The 11,038-nt window shown below is 39.9% G+C and overlaps 1 pseudogene; it reads left to right on the top strand.

Annotated features, from left to right (window-relative positions):
- The first annotated feature begins 9,964 nt into the window (after window positions 1–9,964).
- LOC112441598 (stromelysin-2-like) lies at window positions 9,965–10,690 on the top strand (annotated as a pseudogene).
- The last annotated feature ends 348 nt before the right edge of the window (window positions 10,691–11,038 follow it).

Below are 11,038 nucleotides of genomic sequence, written 5' to 3'. Positions count from 1 at the left end.
TGGTCTTGATCCTGTCTCCTGTACAGTGTCACGAACCTCAGTCCATAGTTCATCAGGCACTCTGTCTATCAGATCTAGTCCCTTAAATCTATTTCTCACTTCCACTGTATAATCATAAGGGATTTGATTTAGGTCATACCTGAATGGCCTAGTGGTTTTCCCTATTTTATTCAATTTCAGTCTGAATTTGGCAATAAGGAGTTCATGATCTGAGCCACAGTCAGCTCCTGGTCTTGTTTTTGTTGACTGTATAGAGCTTCTCCATCTTTGGCAGCCAATATAATCAATCTGATTTAGGTGTTGACCATCTGGTGATTTCCATGTGTAGAGTGTTCTCTTGTGTTATTGGAAGAGGGTGTTTGCTATGACCACTGCGTTTTCTTGGCAAAACCCTATTAGCCTTTGCCCTGCTTCATTCTGTACTCAAAGCCTCATTTGCCTGTTACTCCAGGTGTTTCCTGACTTCCTACTTTTGCATTCCAGTCCCCTGTGATGAAAAGGACATCTTTTTTGGAAGTTAGTTCTAAAAGGTCTTGTGGGTCTTCATAGAACTGTTCAACTTCAGCTTCTTTAGCGTTACTGGTCGGGGTATAGACTTGGATTACCATGATATTGAATGGTTTGCCTTGGAAATGAACAGAGATCATTCTGTCATATTTGAGATTGCATCCAAGTACTGCACTTTGGACTCTTTTGTTGACCATGATGGCTACTCCATTTCTTCTAAGGGTTCCTACCCACAGTAGTAGATGAAATGGTCATCTTAGTTAAATTCACCCATTCCAGTCCATTTTAGTTCACTGACTCTAGACCCTAGAATGTCTACATTCACTCTTGCCATCTCTTGTTTGACCACTTCAAATTTGCCTTGATTCATGCACCTAACATTCCAGGTTCCTATGCAATATTGCTCTTTATAGCATCAGACCTTGCTTCTATCACCAGTCACATCCACAACCAGGTGTTGTTTTTGCTTTGGCACCATCCCTTCATTCTTTCTTATTTCTCCACTGATCTCCAGTATCATATTGGGCACCTACTGACCTGGGGAGTTTATCTTGCAGTGTCCTATCTTTTTGCCTTTTCACACTGTTCATGAGGTTCTCAAGGCAAGAATACTGAAGTGGTTCACCATTCCCTTCTCCAGTGGACCGCATTCTGTCAGACCACTCCACTATGACCTGTCCATTTTGGGTGACCCCACATGGCATGGCCTAGTTGCTCAGTCATGTCCAGTTCTTTGCGACCCCATGGACTATACAGTCCATGGAATTCTACATGCCAGAATATTGGAGTGAGTAGCCTTTCCCTTCTCCAGGGGATTGTCCCAACCCAGGGATTGAACCCAGGTCTCCTGCATTGCAAGTGGGTTCTTTACCAGCTGAGCCACAAGGAAAGATCAAGAATACTGGAGCCGTAGCCTATCACTCTCCAGTGATCTTCCCAACCCAGGAATTGAACCAGGGTCTCCTGCACCGTAGGTGGATTCAAAGCCCAAAAGTGAAAGTGAAAGTCATTCAGTCACATCTGACTCTTTGCAACCCCATGGACCCTTGAATTCTCTAGGCCAGAATACTGGAGTGGGTAGCTGTTCCCTTCTCCGGGGGATCTTCCCAACCCAGGGGTCAAACCCAGGTCTCCTGCATTGCAGGCAGATTCTTTACCATCTGAGCCACCTAGAAAGAAGTTTTGGAGAAAATTTCTTTACATATTTGTTAAGTCAATGTAGTATAATATGCTGTTTAAGGCGAGTGTTTCTTTATTGATTTTCTATCTGAATGATCTGTCCACTGTTGTAAGTGTGGTGTTAAAATCTCCTACTATTTCTCCCTTTATGTTTGTTAAAATTTCTTTTATGTATTTAGGTGTTTCTTTATGGGTTGCATATATATTTACAATTGTTCTTTTTCTTGGATCGATCCCTTGATTGTTATGTAATGTCATTCTCTCTTGTTACAGTCTTTATTTTGAAATCTATTTTGTCTGATATAAGTATTGCTACCTCAGCTTTCTTTTTGTTTCTGTTTGCATGGAATACCTTTTTTCATTCTCTCACATTTAGGCTGTGTGTGTTTTCATATCTGAAATGAGTCTCTTGTAGACAGCATATGTGTGGGTTTTGTTTTTGTATTCATTCAGCCATTCTTTGTCTTTTGTCTGGGGCATTCCTTTCATTTACGTTTAAAGTAATTATTGATATATATGTACCTATTGTTATTTTGTTAATTGTTTTGAGGTTGTTTATTCTTTTTTTTTCTTTCTTCTCTGTGATTTAATAACTATATTTGGTTTATATTTGGATTTTTTCCCCTCTTTTATGTGTGTATCTATTATATGTCATCAGGATGTGGTTACCATAAGTCTCATACTATCTATCTATCTGTCTATATCTATATCTATAGAAATATATATAACATTGGTGATTTTACAAGATGAAATGCATTCTAACCATCCTACATTCTTACCCCCAAACTTACGTTTAATGTTTTTGTCATTATATTTTACATATTTTTGGTGTCCTCTAACTACTGTTTGTGGATATAAGTCATTTTATTACTTTTGTCTTTTAACCTTCATACTAGTTTTTAAATGATTAATCTACCACGTTTACTGTATGTTTGACTTTACCAGTGAGATTTTTCTTTTATAATTTCTATATTTCTAGCTGTTGCCTTTACTTTTCTACTTAGAGAAATCCTTTTAATATTTCTTGTAAAGCCAGTTTAGTAGTGTTGAACTCTTTTAACTTATCCTTGTCCATAATAGTATTTATCTTCTTTTCAAATCTAAATGATAACTTTACTGGATATAGTGTTCTTAGTTGTCGGCTCCCCACCGCCCCCCCCCCCCCCCATCATTTAGTTAATCTTATTTGGGAATCTTTGTGCTTCCTTACCTTGAATGTCTATATTCTTCCCCTGGTTAGGGATGCTTTCAGCTATTTTTTGCTTCAAATAAGTTCTCTGCCCCTTTCTCTTTTTCTTCTTCTGGAATCCTTTAAAGCAAATTGAGTATGCTTGCTGTCCAAGGGGTCCATTAAACTATCTTAATTTTTTAAAATTCTTTCCCTTTTTCTATTCAATTTAGGTGATTTCTACTGCTATATCTTTCAAATTGCTGATTTGTTCCTTTATACCATCTAAACTACTGTTGATTTTTTCCAGAGTATTTTTTTATTTCAGTTATTGAAGTCTTCATTTCTGTTTGGTTCTTCTTAGTATTTTCTAACATTGCTGATTTCATCTGTTTTCTTCCAAGTTTGAAGAGCCTCTTTACAGTCATTACCTTGAACTCTTTTTCAGGTATGTTACTTATTTCCACTTCCTTTAGTTCTTTTCTCTGAGGTTTTGTCTTGTCCTATCATTTACAACATTTAATGTCTCCTCACTTTGCCCAATTAGCTGTGCTTATTTCTGTGAATGAGGTAGGTCAGTGACATATCTGGACCTTGGAGACTTGGCTTCTTTGGGAAAAGTCCTATCCACCCTAGGAGCATATTGCCCTCTGGTTATAGAGCTATATATTCTAGGGATACCTCCCACGTGGACTCTGTGTGCCCTTCTGTTGTGGTAGGGTCAACCACAGTGGTCATGCTGGTAGGCTGGGCTGCCCCAGGCCTGGTTGGCTTTGAAGTCATGCCTCATGCAGTGCCTATGGGTAACTAGAGGGTTAAGTCAGCTTCCTCTGGGGCCCAGCCCACTGGTAGGCAGGAATGGTTCCCTAGTGCTAACGGACAGGAGGGGGACCCCCAAACTGCACTTGCTGGTGGCAGTGCTTCAGAGTAGAATAAGCCCTCCAAAACGAATGCTTCTAGCATCTCTATTTCCAGCAGGACCCTGTTGCCTCTTACTTCTCCAGGAGACTCTCCAATATCAGCAAGTAGATCTGACCCAGGCTCCTTTCTAACTGAACTGGGACTTGGAGTATGTGAGATTTTGCACATGCCCTTTAAAAGCAGAGTCTCTGTTTTCCACAGTCCTTGGTTCTCCCAAACATAAACCCCACTAGTGTTCAAAGCCAGATGTTTTGGAGCCTTGTCTGCTCAGTCTGGGGTTTCTGGGCTGAGAAGCCCAAAGTGGGTCCTGGATCCTTTATTCTTCGAGGAGGAGCTCTACAATTTAGATATTCTTTCTGTTACTAGCCCAGAGGTGTGGGTCCTGACTATACTCCTTCTCTCCCTCTCCCACCCATCCTGTTTTCATTCCTTCCTTATGTCTTTAGTTGTGGAAAATCTTCTGCTAGTTTTCTGGCCATTCCCACAGAGTTGCTCTGTAAATACAGTTGATTTGGCCTTTTTGGATTTTAGCTTTCTATCTGTGATAAAGGGAAAATAATACTAAGTCTTAAGAGTTTCATGAGGTTGGGCAAAGCTAAATCACTTAGCTTAGAGCTTCTCATGTACACAAAATGTTGAATAATGGTAACTAGCTTTTCTTTGCCACATTCTCCTCAGGCCATAATTCTTCATCAGTATTACTCTCCTTCCTAACAAACTTCTCCCTAGCAAAAAAGTCCACCACAACAATGAACCAATCTCAAATGAACCCTAATTCAAATGGAAAATATAGTAACATTACTTATGTACCCACTTATTAATATTAATAGTGAATGATTTAGGTTACAATATATAATCATAATTTCTTGTATTTAAAATGAGCACTGAAGCCATAATTCTGAGATATGTCTAACCCCTACATGGACATATTTGCCTGCTTCAGTTGATAGTCTTTTTTATGGCAAGGACTGTTAACCTAAATATTTAGTTAAAATATTAACACAGAAATAAAATAGGTAAAAATTCAGCAATAAACTACTTCCATTCTAAGCAGTTAAACTGTATTAAAGTCATGGAAAAGGAGGTCAACTTCTCATCTGTTTTCATTCTGTGACTTAGCACAATTACCCAACCTAAAATAATATCGAGTTTCCAATGAAAGAAGTTGCAAAATATTGTAATCATGCCTTCAGTTCAGTTCAGTTCAATTCAGTCACTCAGTCGTGTCCAACTATTTGCAACCCCATGAATCAGAGCACGCCAGGCCTCCCTGTCCATCACCAACTCCCAGAGTTCACCCAGACTCACATCCATCCAGTCAGTGATGCATCCAGCCATCTCATCTTCTGTTGTCCCCTTCTCCACCTGCCCCCAATCCCTCCCAGCATCACAGTCTTTTCCAATGAGTCAATACTTTGCATGAGGTGGCCAAAGTACTGGAGTTTCAGCTTTAGCATCATTCCTTCCAAAGAAATCCCAAGGCTGATCTCCTTCAGAATGGACTGGTTGGATCTCTTTGCAGTCCAAGGGACTCTCAAGAGTCTTCTCCAACACCACAGTTCAAAAGCATCAATTCTTCAGCGTTCAGCCTTCTTCACAGTCCAACTCTCACATCCATACATGACCACAGGAAAAACCATAGCCTTGACTAGATGGACCTTTGTTGGCAAAGTAATGTCTCTGCTTTTGAATATGCTATCTAGGTTGGTCATAACTTTCCTTCCAAGGAGTAAGCGTCTTTTAATTTCATGACTGCAGTCACCATCTGTAGTGATTTTGGAGCCCCAAAAAATAAAGTCTGACACTGTTTCCACTGTTTCCCCATCTATCTGCCATGAAGTGATGGGACCGGATGCCATGATCTTCGTTTTCTGAATGTTGAGCTTTAAGCCAACTTTTTCACTCTCCTTTTTCACTTTCATCAAGAGGCTTTTTAGTTCCTCTTCACTTTCTGCCATAAGGGTGGTATCATCTGCATATCTGAGGTTATTGGTATTTTTCCTGGCAATCTTGATTCCAGCTTGTGCTTCTTCCAGTCCAGTGTTTCTCATGATGTACTCTGCATATAAGTTAAATAAGCAGGGTGACAATATACAGCCTTGATGTACTCCTTTTCCTATTTGGAACCACTCTGTTGTTCCGTGTCCAGTTCTAACTGTTGCTTCCTGACATGCATACAGATTTCTCAAGAGGCAGGTCAGGTGGTCTGGTATTCCCATCTCTTTCAGAATTTTCCACAGTTTATTGTGATCCACACAGTCAAAGGCTTTGGCATAGTCAATAAAGCAGAAATAGATGCTTTTCTGGAACTCTCTTGCTTTTTTCCATGATCCAGCAGATGTTGGCAATTTGATCTCTGGTTCCTCTGCCTTTTCTAAAACCAGCTTGAACATCAGGAAGTTCACGGTTCACGTATTGCTGAAGCCTGACTTGGAGAATTGTGAGCATTACTTTACTAGTGTGTGAGATGAGTGCAATTGTGCAGTAGTTTGAGCATTCTTTGGCATTGCCTTTCTTTGGGATTGGAATGAAAACTGACTTTTTCCAGTCCTGTGGCCACTGCTGAATTTTCCAAATTTTGCTGGCATATCGAGTGCAGTACTTTCACAGCATCATCTTTCAGGATTTGGAATAGCTCAACTGGAATTCCATCACCTCCACTAGCTTTGTTCGTAGTGATGCTTTCTAAGGCTCACTTGACTTCACATTCCAGGATGTCTGGCTCTAGGTCAGTGATCACACCATCGTGATTATCTAGGTCATGAAGATCTTTTTTGTACAGTTCTTCTGTGTATTCTTGCCACCTCTTCTTAATATCTTCTGCTTCTGTTAGGTCCATACCATTTCTGTCCTTTATCGAGCCCATCTTTGCATGAAATGTTCCCTTGTTATATCTCATTTTCTTGAAGAGACCTCTATTCTTTCCCTTTCTGTTGTTTTCCTCTATTTCTTTGCATTGGTTGCTGAAGAAGGCTTTCTTATCTCTTCTTGTTATTCTTTGGAACTCTGCATTCAGATGCTTGTATCTTTCCTTTTATCCTTTGCTTTTCACTTCTCTTCTTTTCACAGCTATTTGTAAGGCCTCCCCAGACAGCCATTTTGCTTTTTTGCATTTCCTTTCCATGGGGATGGTCTTGATCCCTGTCTCCTGTACAATGTCACGAACCTCATTCCATAGTTCATCAGGCACTCTATCTATCATATCTAGGCCCTTAAATCTATTTCTCACTTCCACTGTATAATCATAAGGGATTTGATTTAGGTCATACCTGAATGGTCTAGTGATCATGCCATACCCAAGGTCAAGTATTTATGTCTATAATCTTAGGTTGTTGGATGTTGAAATTGATAGCTTACCCAATAACTAGATACCTTAAGTGAGAATCTGTTATACATTTCTCAATCTTAGTTACAGGATGTGATGGACTATATTTCTGTCTGTATGGCTTTACAACATCTGTGCAGCACAGGCCACGAGCTTCAGGTGACAAAGTACGTAGGCACAGATCAGAAGATGCTGAATGAGCTGTAATGACCAGATGAAGTCAAGTGAAGAGAAAGTTTCCCAGTCATGTCCAACTCTTTGAGACCCGTTTAGTCCATGGTTTTCTCCAGGCCAGAATACTGGAGTGGGTAGCCTTTCCCTTCTCCAGGGGATCTTCCCAACCCAGAAATCTAACCCAGATCTCTCACATGGCAGGCGGATTCTTTCCCAGCTGAGCCACAAGGGAAGCCCATATGATCAGACAGTTGGGGGAAAAAGAACAAAACTAAAGAAGTAACCCACTCCAGTACTTTTGCCTGGAAAATCCCATGGACGGAGGAGCCTGGTAGGCTGCAGTCCATGGGGTCGCGAAGAGTTGGACATGACTGAGCGACTTCACTTTCATGCATTGGAGAAGGAAATGGCAACCCACTCCAGTATTCTTGCCTGGAGAATCCCAGGGACAGGGAAGCCTGGTGGGCTGCTGTCTATGGGGTCACACAAAGTTGGACACGACTGAAGTGACTTAGCAGCAAAGAGGTAAATCAAAGGCAAAATTGGGGTCAGTTTCAAAAATGAGAAAAATAAACAGTATCAAAATATGAGAGAAAAAGGTTGGGGGAGAGCCAAGTTTCAAACCAAGAAGCTTTTGATAAACATCTAAGGTGCAATGGTTAGAATTTTGGGTAATCACTTAACCATTTAATTTTGTGTAATGGCTTACCCCTGAGCTTGAGTTTATTACTTAATTTTTTGATCCTAATCTCTACTCTGTAAGGTTGTTCTACAGATTAGAAATAACATATATTTAGGGCCTGGCATACAGTAATAGCTCTAGACTTAGGAAGGGTTCACCTTTTTTTGAGAAACAATTGTATACTTGGCTGAATGTATACACACACTCCAGTAAGTTTAGTAAGTAATGAATACCTTAAACACAGGATTCTTCTCATCCCAAGTCATTAGTTTCTTCCAGATGTGATGTTTTAAATTTACACACTAACATTATGCCCAAGATATGTACCAGTTATAATAATAGCTCTTAATATAACTTTAACTTTCATTGCATCATTACTGCATAATAAGATCCACCAACAGGGTATGTAAACACCAATAAAATTACGACTCAAACAGAGATGAAGCACCTCAGAGCTTGCCAAAGAAGTACCTGAGAGCATTGTCAGATATATTTCAGGCCAGCAAGCTTCTTCTAGTAAATATATTGGAGTGAATAATATACACCAGCATAAAACACATATGATAACCAGGTAAATGATGTTATATTCACCTCCTTTTATACAGACGGCAAAACAATGGCCCACAGAAGTTACACACTTGTTCATAGTCCAGTTGATTCTAAGTCTGGGTGTCAGCTCCCCCTACCTCTGACTTTCAGCTAGCGTCCATTTTACTTCATTGTGTAGAGCAAACTCCTTGGCTGCATTAAGACATAGTTTGACTTCACTGGTTCAGTGAGTACCCAAGCTTCTCTCCAGCTCTGGCATGGGGATCTCAGAGCCTCCAGTTTCTAGAAATCACACCTTGTCCAATCTACTTCAAATAGGGTAGAGGTGGCATGTGGTACTCAGAGAATCATTCCTGCACACTCATTAATTTAGTCTGCTATCACTTTGAAGTTACATACTTCAGATAGAGTAGAGTTAATTCATCTTTAGTGAGAGAAAAGTATAATTCTATACTATAATAATTTTAGGATCCTCTGTATTAAAAAGTTAGTTTGATAAGACAGTTATATGGACTTGGTATGTGAAAAACATACTTGGCTGAGGAAAAAAAAGAGAGAGAAATGCTTCTTTTGAGCAAAAGTGAGAGGTTAGGTGGACAATATTTTAAATAGTTCCCCATTACAAATCTCAATCCAATTTCCTCTTTTGTACTTGGGGAGGAGGAAAAGATGAAAAGATTTTTAAAAAGCAAGAGGATGGCTTCTTTTTCTTTAAGCAGGCCGGATCTGAATATTTAAATTCAAGTTTCCAAGCCCATTACTTCATGGAAAATAGATGGGGAAACAATGGAAATAGTGACAGACTTTATTTTCTTGGGCTCCAAAATCAGTACAGATGGTAACTTCAGCCATGAAATTAAAAGACACTTGCTCCTTGGATGAAAAGCTATGAACAACCTAGACAGCATATTAAAAAGCAGAGACATTACTTTACCGACAGAGGTCCATCTAATCAAAGCTATGGTTTTTCCAGTAGTCATGTATGGATGTGAGAGTTGGACTATAAATAAAGCTAAGCACTGAAGAATTTATGCTTTTGAACTGTGTTGTTGGAGAAGACTCTTGAGAGTCCCTTGGACTGCAACAAGATCCAACCGTCCATCCTAAAGGAGATCAGTCCTGAATATTCATTGGAAAGTCTGATGCTAAAGCTGAAACTCCAATACTTTGGGCACCTGGTGCGAAGAACTGACTCATTTGAAAAGACCCTGATGCTGGGAAAGATCGAGGGCAGGAGAAGGGGACGACAGAGGATGAGATGGTTGGATGGCATCACTGACTCAATGGACATGAGTTTGTGCAAACTTCAGGAGATGGTGATGGACAGGGAAGCCTGGCATGCTGCTGCCCATGGGATCGCAAAAGAGTTGGATACAACTGAGTGACTGAACTGAACTGAACTGAACAAACTAAATTGCAATAAAATATAAAGAATAGCACAAAAATAAAATATTAATATCTGGAAAAATACTACAATCCTGAAAAATACGTGAAAGAATTTACTAGCAGAAAGGACAGTGGTCTTGTGGTTTTAAAAAAATGCAAGAAATCCAGAGGTTCCTGGGGTTGGATGTGACAGAGAAGCTAGACTCTGACTCCCTGGAGGTGACACACAAGCCCAGAGCTGGGGTTCCTGGCATCGGTCACTTCTGCATCTTTCCTGGTAAGCCCAAGAGACAGAGGAAAACTCATCTCACAGGTAATGGGTCCACAGAGATTTTACACATAATACTGAGATTTTATAAATTACTGTCACAGGAGAAATAGTACCTTCAATTTTTTTTTTTCCATATAGAATTGTGAATTATACACTGAATTTGCCTAGAGACGTGTTGATTCTGCCACTCCGAAAGCTCTGACAGTTCTGGGAGGAGGTGACGCCACTTAGGTTCTTCAGGATCTATGAAGGAAAAGCTAACATAATGACTTTGCACTCAAAGGTAATAAATAAAATAAAATGTTTTTATTGATCTGGTGTTGTCTTATTGAAAAAGGGCATAAAGAAATTCTGATTGCCTATATTTCCACCAGTATTTTTCCTCTCCCAGAACTTGGAGACTTTGATCATTTTTGATGTACCTGGAAAAGTTTCGGGTCACACCTCTCCACCAGGCCTGGTTTGTATGGAGATGTTCACTTTGATGATGATGAACCATGGGCTGAGGATGCAGCAGGCGGGTCATAAACATCTCTGGATGATTTCAGGAATAACGTCTGACACTATCCAAGAGTGACCTGATTATCTAGAATGAGCAGTAAGTGGAACATCCTAAGAACTGGCATTTCTGATTATTTGATGGTACCCACCGGAAGCACTCTGTTTCAATCATCGTTGAAGAACTTTATGAAATAAAGTTCTTTGCTGTCAGCATTTCTGACAGCATTTCAGAAATGCTGAAAGAAAAGAAGCTGCATTTTCTTCTTTGCTGTCAGCAAGCACAATGTTGAAACATCATTAATCTTACTTTCACAGCTTAGGAATTTGTGGAGGTTTTAGAATGAACATGTTAACAATGCTTCTCTTTCCTTTTAC

This window comes from Bos taurus, chromosome 15, assembly GCF_002263795.3.
Source record: "Bos taurus isolate L1 Dominette 01449 registration number 42190680 breed Hereford chromosome 15, ARS-UCD2.0, whole genome shotgun sequence".
Lineage (NCBI taxonomy): Eukaryota > Metazoa > Chordata > Mammalia > Artiodactyla > Bovidae > Bos > Bos taurus.
Note: the sequence above shows the minus strand (reverse complement) of the source record. Positions and strands in the feature narration are given on the sequence as shown.